We start from the raw sequence: 16,075 nt of genomic DNA, 5'->3' as shown, positions 1-16,075 counted from the left end.
TAAAAATATATGAATTTGTGAAATGTAACATTAAAAACATTCCTCATTGTATTTCCTTGCTTAAGCCATAGATCCTGCCTAGGGTAGTCTGGGTGCTAGTTGCATCATCATTAAAATGTTTGCCTCTGTTCTTTGTGCTTTTGGATACTGAGACTGGATTCCAGACCCAATGACTAAGTATCCACTCCAAGCAAGTGCCTACCTTCCTGCTTCTTTAAAACATTTAACTCCATTCAAATGAATGAGCATCAAAAGATGCAATACATTGTACTAGAGGAAAATGAAATAGCCCCCAACAAATCTGAATTCTACAGGAAGGATAAAGCATGAATACAGATTACTGTAATACAATGTACAAAGTATGGAGTAGGTGTGGTGAGCAAAGGAGGGATCACATCAAGAGCTCTAGGAAAACTTGAGGTGGCAAAGAGCTCTAACAACCAGGGATAGCAAGAAGGCCTAATGGAAGATGGAGCAAATGAATTGAGATTTAATGGAGTGAAAGCAACAGTGAGGGAGAATTAATCTGGTCTCCTTCTGAGGAAGGTAAAACAGTGCAAGGACATAATTACTGATTTAAGGAGAGGGGAACAGTTCCTTAGAGTTGCGACAATAGAAATGTTTTATCATTGTACACCCAGTTCCTTCTTACACATAGAAGGCATTTAATAAATAAGTGCTGGTTGAATGAATGACTAAATGAATGATACTTTCTAACTCACCATGGTAACCAGTGACACACCCTAGCTAAGGTAAGAGTGCATTGGGTAAAATGATATGATAGGCTTATATGGGGATTGACTCTGTAAACTTCAACCTGACTCTTTGTAAGCTTCATACTGATTCTATTTTAAATTACTGAGGTATCCAGGCTGATGAGTGGTATGGAACTAGTAGAGGGGTAGTGGGAAAGACAGGAAGGCTTGGCTTGAAGACCCACTTTTGATACATACTGGCTGAGTGCCCTTGGGCAAATGACTAACCTTCTCACTGCTCCAGACCCTTTTTTTTATAAAATTTCGAGGTAGTGTCTAATCTACATGGATGAGGAAAGGGCGTCCCCCTACCCCCATGAGAACTACTCAGAATTTTTCATTCTGGTCTTCCTCCAAATCAAGTTGGTGAGGGAAAAACATGATTCTTTGCCTCCCCCCCTCCATACAATATAACTTTGAAATGCTTTTGTGTATGTAACACAGATCCTTTCAGGCTATAGGGGGTGGGGCACTCTCCTGCTTCCACTAGATGGATTAAAGTCTGTCACCATTTGGAGTCTGGACTCTAAAGATGGGGGTAGAGGTGGGGAGGGGAGTTACTCATAATGTAGTTCTGGCTCTTTATGTTCTCATTCCAGAGTCTCTAGTAAACTCACTTAAATTTAAGATTGGCTAATGTTGAGGTTCTTTCCAAAACAAACTTAATATCCAATGTAAATCAGACACAGGGCAGCTATTTATTTCCTCTACATAAAAGAAATGCTTAAAACACAAAAGCCCCATAAGCATGCATTGACAAATATTTAAAACAAAATACAGTCACCTTTAGCTTCTCTTGTGTCTGCACAGAGGATTGATTCTTAAAACATTAAAACATGAAACATTTAGTGGCACTATTAAATAGGCATTTTATCTTCTGCATCAGCGCTATTTTCTCCAAATAGCTGCTTCAAGGTCCATATTTTCTGTCAAGTTAGACTGAGGCTTGAACTTACCCTTTTTCCTATGATCATTTGCTCTTCAGTGAATTGTAGCACCTGCAGGAACGCCTCTTTAAGTGTAGATAGCAATGACTGAATAGCCAAGAAGCTTCTAACCTCTAAAACTCTTGACATTTCCTCCCAAGTTGGAAATGTCCATATGAGGATGTTTTTCAGCCACCCATTCTCAGGGAAAGAAGCAGCAGAAGAGGCAGCTAGGGTCCTAAGATTCTGACTCAGGTTCATCTAAATGAACATGCTCTAACTGCCGTTTGTGAGCAGCCACTAAAGGTACTGTTGTGGGGAGAGGAATCTTTCCCTTCCATCCCATTAGGCAGTCCCAGAAAAAGAGAAAGAATTCATGTCATATGTTCTGGAGAGAGAAGGGAGAGCACACGAGTGGAAATTTTCATACCTTGTAAAGCCAACTGAGTTGGGTGGTCCTTCCTGGTTCAGCAGTCAATTACCTCCCCCTGTGGCCATCATAGAGTTTAAGAGATTACTACAACATCCCAAAGTGCCAATTCTATTAGTGTTTTGTCAGAATTTATGTGACCCAACAGAAATTATTCAAGGCTCATTTCAGCTCTGCATATATTCCAATTGATATTCTCTAACCAGAGTAGATTATGAGGGTGGAGACAGCATCACAATTATATTCCATGATTTATTGAAAATAGAAATGTATGGATGGGGTGCCCATTTCTGCCATAATTTCCATAATTCTATAATGCCCATTTCTCACATAATTGTTATTTTTAGTATTTTATAGTTTTATAAAGTATTTTCTTTAAAATATCCCTATAAGGTTTGCAGTACAAGTATTATTACCCTAATTTTACAGATGAAGAATCAGAGACTGAGATTTTAAGTGGCTTTCCCATTCATAGTATTTTATATGTTCAATAAGTGGTCTACTTGTATATGTAATGGGACAAAATTCAGGTCTTCTGCCTTCCTGTCCAGGACCTTCCCCTCTCTATGATGTCATCTTTGGTAACCCTGGTCACCATAAATCTCACCCTTCTGGGTGATGAATTGCTTCTTCTGAAAATATTCCAGTTAAAACTGCTTTTCACAAAATATTATTTTAAGGTCATTTTATCTCAACAGAAGTTGGATTCTAACTGATTTAATTTTTTTTGTCCTAGTTAGAGTTTCTCCGTCTCTCTAGGCTTCTCATCTTACCCCTGGGCTTCAGTGATTCAGAGATGTTGCCAAACTTCAGGAAAAACTCTGACTTTAATGAAATAGATTTTCTCATCTTCCCATTCCTTCCCCCAAGAAAACTTCAAACTTGGAAGCTCAAAGCTGAGCCGAAGGGCTCTGGGTAAATATGCATGGAGATAAAATAACAATGTGGTTCCAGAACAGACAATCCCAATGATATTGCTTCTGTGGGTGTCTCTCCTTCCCCGAAATTCAGTGGACAATTTCTTCTCAAGCAAATAGATGAATCATGCTATGTGCTTGGTTTTGGAATTGGGTTAAGGTAACAAGATGCAATCACCTGAATTTTAGGAGAAAAATCCTTTCCTCACATATTTTGGTGTCATTGCTGGTAATCAGGTCATAGGAGGGCACTTTATGACAAAATGTCAGACACTGACTCCTACTTACTTGGATTTTGCCTGGCTCAGCCATTGGAGACCATGTATGTTCCTCCATGAGCTGCCCCCTCATTATCTTTTCAAGTTGATCCTCTGGGAGAAAAAAAACATCTTCTCAGCAATACAATGATCTAAGACAATTCCAAAGGACTCAAGATGGGAAATGCTATCCACATCCAGAGAAAGAACTATGGAATCTGAATGCAGATTGAAGTGTACTATGTTCTTTTGTGTTGTTGTTTCTTTCTCATGGTTTTCCCCTTTTATTCTGATTCTTCTTTCACAATATCACTTATGTGGAAATATGTTAAATATAATTGTACAACACATCTCAACACTTGTCACTTTATAGTGGGACTCATGTTGATATTATGACTAGGAAGGTGGAGAGGGTCTGCAGGAGAGAAGTGAATAGTGTTCTAGTTCAGGAAAGAACACTGAACTGGGAAGCCAGAAACTGGGTTTGAATCCATGCTTTGTTATGTACAACTTCTGTGACCTTGGGTAAAGCAATTGGCTTCAGTTTCCTCACTTCATTATAACTGTCTTGCCTTCCTCCTCAGTATGTGGAAATGCTTTGTAAATGGCAAAGCAATAAAGAATTGGGAAGTATTTATTATTTTTATTACAGACCCAATCATCCTTTTTAATATGGTCTCCTTTTGTAACTAGTGGAACATGCAAGATATGGAACAGACAGAAACTCATTGGCCTATGTAGGAACTAAATCCATGGTTTTGGTCTAATTATCACCATGCTCTAACTAAATTGTCCAAATTACAAAGAAAACAAAATGAATAGTTTTTGCCCACAGGCTTGAGCATAGGGGATGATGGATGAGTCCAGTTCAACATAAAAAATTTACTTAAACTTTGCATGCTTATCCTATGTAAGCCATTATGCTGGGCTATGGGGACAAACATCACAATGACACAATCCTTCTACCCTGAGAGCTAACATTATATTGGAGAGTGGGATATGATATGTATACACATAGGTAAGATATAACATAGAATGTAGTAGGAACAAAAGGGAGATTCAGACAAAGAGAAAGAGCAAACTTTCAGCTGAGAGGTACAGGTGGGGAGGACTAGATTAGGAAAGATCACCCAGAGGAGGAGGCATAAAAGTTCTTCTTGGAAGGAAGTGGTTTAGCATTTTGAAATGCAGAGATTAAAAAGAAATGCTTTGCAAGTATATAGGGGATGGTTTACATGAATATTTCAGGAAAAGGTCTGCCAATTTCTCATTTATAACTCTGAGCACTATCCTTGTATCCTTCTAAAACAAATTACTCTTCTCTGGTCACCACTTCCCTGCCACTATGATTATAATAAATGATTTTGAATTTGAAGACTTCATTGAAGAGTGAGTGACTGATAAGGTAATGTATAACTTTGTTGTCAGCAGCAAATGTAGGCAGAAGGTATAGACAAGGAGTTTTGACTATTCCTTCTAGGAGGTGAATAATGAAAGGAGAAGATATTGAAGTTAATTGTCTGAGGGAAAGGCAATGTCCTGGGAAGGTTTCTAAAAGATAGAAAATGAGACTCAAGTGTGAGGCAAAAGGGAAAGAGCCAGTCTGATAGGAAGAGATCAAAGAGGAAAGTCGGAATATTCAATGGAGACAAGCTTCCAAAAGAAAGGGGAAGAGCAGGATTTAGAGCATTAGCCTTGAAAAGGAGAAAGACTGTTATCCTCTGAGACTAGAGCAAAGGAAGAAATAAGAGGTTATTGTATAGGATAGTGGAGATGAATAGTGCACAGTTAAACTGATTAACTACGAGGTCAAAACTATGAAGGGAAAAAGTAAAGCCAGAACCAGGATTGAGGCAGAGAAGTGACAATGATATTGAAGAACAGGATTAGGGACAGTGAAACAATGATAGGAAGTCAGGAGATTGTGATTGGAGAAGAGAATTTCAGAGTTTAACATCCTGAAGGTAATAAAGTTTTTGGTGGTGATCAGTCAGGTCTACTTTGAAAGATTGTCTGTGTTTGGACAAGGTCAAGTAGAAATGGGAGCCATGGATTCAACTGGGAGGTCAGATGTTTAATTATCAGGTATGCTACTATGTGAAAAAGCCGAGTCTAACTCTTTGTGAATAGCTTTAAAAATCTCAAATACAAAATTTTATCCTGATCACTAGCGTTTGCAAAATGTGTGTTTCTAACAGCACTTTCACAGCTGTTGTCTAATCTGATATTTATATCATATATGTATGCACATACACACATATATAATATATATGTGCATATATATGTATATTACTTAGTCATAGATAGGACAGGAATTATTGCCGCCATTTTACAGATCAAGAAACTGAATTATAGAGAGATGAAATGACATTTTAAAATCATGCAGTGTCATTAGCAGAAGTAAAATTGGTACCTAGTTCTCCTGACTCCAAATCCATGGCTCTTTCCACAGAATTTTGCTTTTTAAAAAAAATCTCTAAGCACTAATGACATCAGACTGTCAGCTGCCTCTCCTGTTTTGATACTATGCTCCCTTTCTTAAAAGTGAGGTACCTGCACAACCCTGGACTTCCAATTCCTTTATTCATGTTCATGAAAGCTATTACCCAGAAGATAAAAGATAATCTCATGTACTTTCTGCAGCAGAGAGGGCAGCATGTTGCTCTTCTAATTCTTCTTGTTTCACCCTCTCAGTCCTATCACTTCTCAGCCTAATTTTTTGATGCTGGCCTTCTTTAGGAACGTGTCTCCAAATGATGCAATCATTTGTACCAGGATCTCTACTTTTTCATATTCTCTAATGCTGCTGTGGGTGGTAACAAAAACACCTTTGATTCTCTGTGCTGCTCAAGCTTCAGATTTGTGACCTGTCTAAAAGGGCACCATGATGTGCAGAAAAGTAGGGGAAACTGAGCTTGATCACATTCAGGAGTTGCTGGTCAGGAAAATAGAGCTTTGTGCCTCACAGCTTTGAAAAGCTTTCGTGGGTACCTTTGATCAGCTCCACTTTATTCTGGATCACAAAATGGTATTTAAGGTTGGCTCTAAGCTGCACACAGACAGCGATAGAGCCAGTCAGAGGGCTTAAGCCTGGACCTTAAATTCAAAAAGGGTTTTAGATTAGAAGGCAGAGAACTGCAGTCATTCAACTGTGCACTGCCTGGTATTGTGAATTATCTTGTAATTTCTATGTCTTATCCCCTCAAGTTATTTGAGTGATTTTGCCACATTCAGTTTTAACTGTGATGTTTCAGGAAACCTAGATTTTCCCTCAATAATTCCATTGCAGAGAAAAAGCCTAGAAAGGCATTTGCTAAATTACAAAAATATTTCAAAAATCAGGTCTCATTTTGGGGATGTGCCCTATTTCTTCTCTTTTTGTTTAAAACAAAAATTCTAGTCAAGGGTTCTCAAAAATTAGAAATAGAACAGGCCCTTTGGACCCCAAAAGGATGTGAGAGAGTAGCATATTGATATAGCCTATCAATATCAAGATGATTGCTACCTTGCCACTCCAGTCCTAAACCCACCAGTTTGGCTAATTGATGTATAGAATACTTTATCATTATTGAGTCATTTCAGCTGTATCTGACCCTCTGTTAGCTGTTTTGGAGTTTTCTTGGCAGATACTACAGTGATTTGCTATATTCTTCTCCAGTTGATTTTACAGATGAGGAATTGAGGCAGCAAAGTTAAGTGACTTGTCCAGGGACACAAAAATAAATGATGTTGGATTTGAACTCAGGTCCTCCTGACTTCAGGACTGACACTCTCTCCACTGTGCCACCTAGCTGCTGTGTGTGTATTTATTGAGTATCTATCATATATATATATATATATATGTATATATATGTATCTATCATATATATGTGTGTATACATACATGCAATCTATTATATATGTATACACACATAGTTATATATGTATGTGTGTACACATATGCATGTATGTATATATATGTATATGTGTGTGTGTGTATAGAAAGATATCTCTTAAAACTCTTTCATATGCCTCTATTCATCCTGTTCTTACAATAGGTCTATCAGGTAGGTAGCTTATTATGGCCCAGATTTTATAGATGAGGAAGTCCAGCTCCTTAAGTATTGTTACAGAATTGGGACTAGAATATATGAGTCTCCTGATTCCACTTTCTACTATATATACTAAGAACTTGAAGAATACCAAAGTAATGTTAACATAACCCAAATTACCCTTGGAAACAAGAGAGAATGTTGAAGAATAATTTATTACTTTTCTATATTTAACAAACACATCTGTTAATGGTTTCCTCTCTCTCCACCTTCCAAGGGGACAGTGGCCATAAATTTAATCAAAATCAAACCATCTCATCCAGAGCAGATACAGTCCATGACTTTGCTAAAACTCAATGGGGCTCTGCTGGTTCAGAGATCACACAGTGCTAGAAGCACATTAAGCAGCATACATAAATGTTCTAAACTGGACTAAAAAGAGTCCAGAACCAGGAGTGTGGAACCTTGGGCCTAAAGACCATGTGGCCCTCTACATCCTCAAGTGCAGCCCTTTGACTGAATCCAAACTTCACAGAATAAACCCCCTTAATAAAAGGATTTGTTCTGTAAAACTTGGGGTCAGTCAAAAGGCCACCTCCAAGGACCTAGAAGGTCACATGTGGCCCCAGCACTACAGATCCCTCACCCCTGGCTCTGGACTGACAGACTCCATGTTTGCTGTTGCCATTCTCTAAGGTCCCCTCTGGACTACAATGGTACTTTCTATTTCTCAAGAGGATTGTATCCATCCTCACCAAGAGAGGAGGCACTGATGATGATTTCCAATGATAAGATGAAGCCATATTATCAACTCTTGTTTTCTTACCCATCCCATGTGCCAAGCAGTGTGTTAGAAACCTAAGAAAAATACAGCTAGGCTCTCCAGAGTGCAATCTGAGATCCTTGAAATGGTAATAGTATTTGAATTTGCAATGCACATTTCTATGAAGACAAATGATCATATTTTACATAATTATATCCTCAAATAGTGTGAATTCAGTGACATGAATACTTCAGAGGATTCGTGGCTGGTACTAATCAAGATCTAGCTGAATAACAATAGTTTCCCTGCCCTCAAGGAACTTGAGGGGATAAGACACAGAAATAAGATTAGTTATGATACTGGGTCATGCCTAATAAAAACCACAAGACTGCTACTGTAATAAATGGTATAAAAGCTGAGAGGAAAGAGCAATGGCAGGGGGAGGGCAGAAGCTGGGGAAGCAGTAGAAGAAAGTATGAGGCACTGGCACGGTGGATAGGGTACTAAATTGGGAATAAGGAGCACAAGTTCAAATCTGGACTTAGACCCTTACTAGCTGTGTGATTCTTGGCAAGTTATTTAATTTCTGTCTTGATTTACTCATCTGTAAAATGGGGAGGAGGATAATAGTATTCATTCTAGAACTGAGATGATAATAAAAACAGCCCTCATTTACTTTAAAATCTGTGAAGCATTTACAAATCTTATCTCACTTGATCCTCCTAACAATTTTGGGAGGTAGGTACTATGATTATCTTTTTACCCATGAGGAAACTGATGCAGTAGAGGTTAAGTAACTTGTGCAGGATCACACAGCTGGTAAGTTTCTGAGTCTGGATTTAAAATCAGGTTTTTTGGGGTGTCTAGGTGGTGAAGTAAATAGAGAATAGAATAGTGTCCCTGGAGTCAGGAGGACCTGAGTTCAAATCTGGCCTCAGACACTTAACACAAAACTAGCAGTGTGAGCTTGGGCAAGTCACTTAACCCCAATTGCCCTACCTTACCCCCTCCAAAAAAAGCCCCCCAAAATGTATAAAATCAGGTTTTCCTGACTCTAAGTGAAGCAACCTATTCATTTCACCACCATAGCTGGTCATCAAAGGATGGTGAGATGCCCATAAGTGAGGAGGAAAAGCAAGGGATGATTCAGTAAAATTGAGTCAACAAGCATTTATTAAAAATGTTTACTATGTGCCACACTATGATAAGTGCTGGAAATATAAATGAAAGAAGAAAGATAGTTCCTATCTTTAAGGAGCTTATATTCTAATGTGGGGAGACAAGCTATAAAAGGAAGCTAAAATGTGTGGGAGGGTGATGATGGTGGGTGGTGGTGGTGGTGGTGGCAGTGGGTGGTAGTGGTGATGGTGGGTGGTGGTGATGGTGGGTGGTGGCAGTGGTGGGTGGTAATGGTGGGTGGTAGTGGGTAGTGGTGGGTGGTGTGTGATGTGATGTGGTCTGGAAGGTTGGGATAGAAAGTCTGGTGTGGTGCTATAGTGGAAGGAGTGATAGGTTTGGATTTATAGCACATTGATCAGGGTGCAGGTTTTGCCACTTACTGCCTGTGTGACATTGGACAAATCACTTAACCTCTCTGGGGCTCATTTTTCTCAACTGTAGAATCGAGGAGTTAGTCTTGATCTTCAAGGTTCTTTCATCTCCAAATGAATGATCCTATTTTTGGAGGTTGTAAGTGGACCAACATGGCTGGAGTGACTAGTATCTGTAGGGAAACAGTTGAAAATAAAATTGAAAGGCAGATTGGGGGCAGCAGGCAGAGGGCTTCAGATATCAGTCTGACGCATTTGCACTTGATTCTACAGGCAATGTGAAGGCATTGAAGTTAGTGAAATTGAATAGTTAGATTTCCTAGGCATAGATGGAAGGTCATTTCCTTCAGTCAGCATAGTGAAATAGAAGGAAGGCTGGGAAGCACCTGGCAAAGCCTGGGTTTGATGCTGGATTTTGACATTTAGCTAGCTGGGTGACCATGGACAAATAATTAACTTCTCTAAACTTCAGTATTTTCACCTGTAAGGTGGGGATAGCAGTATTTACAGTGCCTACTTCACCATTAGACTCTAATAAGAAAGCATATGTTAAGTGGGTTGTAAAGCTTAAAGCACTATTCCATTGTTAGCTGTTATTAAGAGGCGATTTGCTAATGACACAGAGAGTTCTCTAGGCTAGCCAAAGGAAACAGGAGGGTAGGGACCAGAGCAAACTGCTCAGCTCAAACTTCCATTTGGTCTCAGAGGTCTGTCTTTGATTCTGACATCTTCTACCAAGTGGCAACTCTGATCAGGACATTTGAGCCATTGCGTGAATTACAGAGATCAAATTAAAGCCATAAATTCTTAGTGCAGACAGAAGCAAGAGGACAGGGACCCACTCTTGGAGCTGGGCTGTGGCTTTGTTCTAATCAGGACTTGCTGCAGCTTTGGTAATGAGCTAGCTTCGTTGGAAGGCTGCTGTGTTTCTGTGACACAGCTCTCTGGTGAGCTGAATTCTCCCTGCAGCAGAGTCAGGGGGAAGGAAAGCAAGCAGCTATGACTCTTGATGTCTGGCTGCTAGCTGGCATGCTTTGTGTACTGGGACTCCTCTGATGTGCTTTTCATCGAGTAGTTACAGGTTTGGGGGGAATAGTGGTGACAAATGGCAGGAGCTGCCGGTTTAGATAATCAAGGGACAGTGGGAAAGTACATTTTGGTGCAAGTGACATTGCATTTACCATTCTCATGTCTTTGTGAAGACTCATTATTGATACCTAGGGACTCAGAAAAACACAGAGGCATCGGATGATGCTTAGCATTAGGAATCCAGAGACATTAATAAAGTTAGAGAAAAAATAGAGGAAGAATTCATGGGGTGAGAAAAAGGATATTATCATTAAGTAATAACTCATGACTGGAATTATAGCTTTTGACAGGCACTACCCAGAGAGCTAATGAAGTTGATCTGATTAGGGAGTCTTCAGATAAGAGGAAGGGTACCTCTTTTCTTCTTTCACATTGTCCATTTTCAAAATACTCCACTCTTTCATTCTTTTCTCTTCCATGAACAGCAAATCATTTAAATGTTCTGAGGCTTTGTTTCCTCATCTGTAAAATTAAAGGGTTGATCTCTAAATGATCTCTAAAATTCCTTTCAGCTATAATATCCTACAATCTTAGGATCTTTTCTCTTATATAGCTTCCCCAATTCTCTTCTCCCCATCCATTTCTATTCTTTCCTCTTTCCCTCTATATTCCCAAACTTATTATTTTTGCTTTCTTTTTTTTAAACTTAATAGTATTTTATTTTTCCAATCATATGTAAAGATAGTTTTCAACATTAACTTTTATAAGATTTTGTGTTCCAAATTTTTCTTCCTCCCTCCCTCCCCTTCACCCTCCCCAAGACAGCAAGCAAGCTGATATAGGTTATAGATGAACAATCACATTAAATATTTCCACATTAGTCATGTTGTGAAAAAAGAATCAGAACAAAAAGGAAAAAAACACAAGAAAGAAAAAACAACAAAAAAGTGAAAAGCATCTGCTCTGATTCGTATTCAGAATCCACAGTTCTTTCTCTGGATGTGGATAACATTTCCGTCATGAGTCTTTTGGAATTGTCTTGGCTCATTGTATTGCTGAAAAGAGCTAAGTCTATCATGGTGATCATCACACAATGTTAATGTTACTGTGTACGATGTATTCCTGTTTCTGCTCACTTCACTTAGCAACAGTTCATGTAAATCTTTCCAGGTTTTTCTGAAGTCTGCCTGTTCATCATTTCTTATGCAACAATAGTATTCCATTACATTCATATACCACAACTTGTTCAGCATTCCCCAATTGATGGGCATCCCTTCAATTTCCAATTCTTTGCCACCACAAAAAGAACTGTATATGTGGGTCCTTTCCCCTTTTTTGATCTCTTTGGGATAGAGACCTAGTAATGGTGTTGCTGGATCAGAGGGTATGCATAGTTTAGATAATCAAGGGACAGTGGGAAAGTACATTTTGGTGCAAGTGACATTGCATTTACCATTCTCATGTCTTTGTGAAGACTCATTATTGATACCTAGGGACTCAGAAAAACACATAGTTTTATATAGTTTTATAGCCCTTTGGACATAGTTCAACTTGTTCTCCAGAATGATTGGGTCACTTCACAACTCCACCAACAATGGATGTGTTCCAGTTTTTCCACATCTTCTCCAACATTTATCATTTTCCTTGTCTATCATATTAACCAATCTGAGATGTAGGAGGTGGTACCTCAAAGTTATTTTAATTTACATTTTTCTAAATCAGTAGTGATTTAGAACATTTTCTCATATTCTTTGACCACTTATATATTGGTGAATGACTTGTACTCTTATAAATTTGACTCAGTTGTTTATATGTTTGAAAAATGAGGCTTTTATAAAAAAATACTAGCTATAAAAATTGTTTTCTGCTTTTCTTCTAATCTTGGTTTCATTGTCTATGTCTGTACAATATAATCAAAATTATTCATTTTGCATTTTACAATGTTCTCTGCTTCTTTTTGGTCACAGATTCTTCCCTTTTCCATAGATCTGACAGGTAACCTATTCCTTGATCTCCTAATTTGCTTATAGTATCACCCTTTATGTCTAAATCATGTACCTATTTTGGCTGTATACCAAGGTATACAGTATAAGATGTTGGTCTTTGCCTAGTTTCTGCCATGTATTTTTCAGTTTTCTCAGAAAATTTTGTCAAATCATGAGTAATTATCTCAGAAGCTAGAGTCTTTGGCCTTATCAAATGGTAGATTACTATGGTCATTTACCACTGTGTTTTGCCTGCCTAGACTATTCCACTAATCCACCATTATCTTTTTTGAAAAAAAATATTTTTAGTTCTCAATATTCACTTTCATAAGATTTTGAGTTTTAATTTTCTCCCACTCCTTCTGCCTCCCCAAGATGGCATGCAATCTGATGTAGGCTCTACATGTACATTCACATTAAATATTTTTTCACATTAGTTATGTTGTAAAGAAAAATTAGAACTGATGGGAGGAAACATGAGAAAGAAGAAACAAAAAAACAACAAAAAAAAGAGAGCAAATAGCATGCTTAGATTTGCATTCAGACTCCACAATTCTTTTTTTCAATCTGGGTAGCATTTTCCAGCATGAGGCTTTTTTTTTTGGAGTTGTCTTACATCCTTGCATTGATGAGAAGAGCTAAGTCTATCAAAGTTAGTTATCACACAATGTGGCTGTTAATGTGTAAAATGTTCTCCTGGTTCTGCTCACTTCACTCAGCATCAGTTCATGTTAGTCCAGATTTTTCTGAAGTCTGCCTGTTCATCATTTCTTATAGCACAATAGTATTCCATTACATTCATATACCACAACTTGTTCAGCCATTCCCCAATTGATGGGCATCCCCTCAATTTCTAATTCTTGGTCACCACAAAAAGAGCTGCTATAAATATTTTTGTACATGTGTGTTCTTTTCCCATTTTTATGATCTCTTTGGGATACAGACCTAAAAGTGGCATTGCTGGATCAAAGGGTATGCACAGTTTTATAGCCCTTTGGGCATAGTCCCAAATTGTTCTCCAGAATGATTGAATTAGTTCATAACTACACCAACAATGCATTAGTGTCCCAATTTTCCCACATCTTCTCCAACATTTATCATTTTCCTATTTTGTCATGTTAGCCAATCTGATGGGTATGATGTGGTACTTCTGAGTTGTTTTGATTTACATTTTTCTAATCATACCACCACTCTATTCCTTAGCCAGTACCAAAGAGTTTTGATGATTGCCACTTTATAATATAATTTTAGGTCTGGCATGGCTAGGCCACCTTCCTTTGCATTTTCTTCATTGATTCCTTTGCTATTCTTGATCTTTTGTTCTTCCAGATGGATTTTATTATTTTTTTCTAGCTCTACAAAATAATTTTTTGGTGATTTGATTGGTATGACACTGAATAGGTCAGTTATTTTTAGGCAGAATTGTCATTATTATATTAGCTCAGCCTACCCATAAACAATTGGTATTTTTCCAATTGTTTAGATCTGACTTTATTTGTGTGAAAAGTTGTTTTGTAAATGTGTTCATATCATTCCTGGGTTTGTCTTGGCAGGTAGACTCCCAAATATTTTATATTGTCTACAGTTATTTTAAATAGAATTTCTCTTTCTATCTTTTGCTGCTGGGATCTATTTTGTTTTTCATACTATTTAACATCACCTTTAGGACCTTGTCTCTTTGGTCCTTTAAGGACATTTAAGCCTCATTTTCCATTACAGAGACCTGCCTCGAATAAAGCAGGAATGAGATGGGGGTATATTCCCTGACTTCCCAAAACAACAGCCTGCTTCCTCACCATGTCATACCTTCTTCTCCCAGCATGATGGTTTTATAACCAATTAATGTTACCTCAGGATTCTTAGGCTCTAGATAAATATCCTTAGAGTCTCAACACTGGAGCTGAGGATCTCAGCAGAAGACTGGAAGAGTAGCTGATAGTAAAGTATCCTGAGTTGGGCACAGGAATGGGAGTCAGTTCTCATCCCATGTATTATTTCATCTTGGCAAAGTCACTTAATTTCTTTGGGCCTCAGTTTCTATATCTATAAAATGGAGGAGTTATACTAGATGACCTCTAAGGTCTATTCTAGTTTTGAGATCAGATCTGTGCCAGCAATAAGACCTTTGAAACTGAGATTGTCATACTTCTAACTGTATACTTGTGTAAGGAAAATATCCTTTAACAGAGTCTATTCACTTCTCTGGAGCTTAAGTCTATGTCTGAGAAAAGCATCTGCTCAGTTGTCTGCCTTGACAGTTACCTTGTCTGGAACCTAGGTCTGTTCAGAATTCCAAGAGAATATTTTACTGAAGTTCAGTCCTCCTCAGAGTCCTGAAGGATTGGTTGCTCATTACTGGAATGAGTGGAGAAGACATTTACTTCAGTGATTTTTCACATAAAGATTTGGAGAATTTTTAGATTAAGAGGTGAGTAAATATTGAAACCAGAACTGTTTGATGATCATGGGAAAATGATATTTACCTGATCATATATAGATAATTAAAATTTTATTACTTATCATAAGTTACAGTGGGGTCATTTGTGGAGAGGATCCAGAGAGGAATGGAAAGGAAGGTCAGGGGAGGGAAGGAAACTGATCAAATAGAGGATGGATAAGCATGTGTAGAAGGGATTCCTGCAACATTTGTATAGAAGTTGAACTAGAAGATGTCTAGAGTTCCTTTCATGTCTATGATTTTGTTATTCTTGGAATGTTCCCATTGCTGAGCATGAAAGCTCTGGGAAATCTGTGAGGGAAGAAAGATTTTTATAAAAAATTAATAATTTAATTCACCAAATATTTATTAGTTGCCTACTTTGTGCAAGGCAATCTTCAGGGCCTGGAGAAACTGACAAAAATGGAAAGATGGTATTTGCCCTTAAGGGACTTGCATTCTGCCAACTCTGCTTTGGTAAATTACCTTCTTAATCATTACATTTCCCCTAGTGCTTTTTCCAATGGTATTTCATTATTTTGCTGAATCCTTGACAGTAGCTACAAACTTTGCTTCACGACCCTCTGTTAGGAAAGATAGGTTAAAGAAGGATGAACAGAAGATATGAATGCCCCCCTATAATTATTTGCCGTTGATTTCCAGGGGATGCATTTTAACTAAACAAATTTATATGTAATTCATGCCCTTTCAACTTTTCTGTTCTCTTTGCCAGCAGTAGAAAGCAATCATTATTTCTGCTACTGACAATCTAAGCCACACAGCATCATGCCATGGGAAGAACATAGTGTGGCATCTTGTAGTTAGAAGATAACTTAAATCCAAATATTCATTTTACAGTTAAGTAATCAGAGACCTGGAAAGCTGACATGACTTTTCCAGTCACACAGCTAGCTATGACAGAGTTGGGGTTAGATCCTGAGTTTCCTGACTCCTGATGTTTTTATCTAGAGTGCTATGTTCATTCCTTCTTATAC

This window comes from Petaurus breviceps, unplaced genomic scaffold (genome assembly GCF_028583685.1).
Source record: "Petaurus breviceps papuanus isolate PSGF00001 unplaced genomic scaffold, PetGlider_PUasm1.0 37, whole genome shotgun sequence".
NCBI classification, from domain to species: domain Eukaryota; kingdom Metazoa; phylum Chordata; class Mammalia; order Diprotodontia; family Petauridae; genus Petaurus; species Petaurus breviceps.
The sequence above is the reverse complement of the archived record's forward strand: the minus strand, read 5'-3'. Positions refer to the sequence as shown.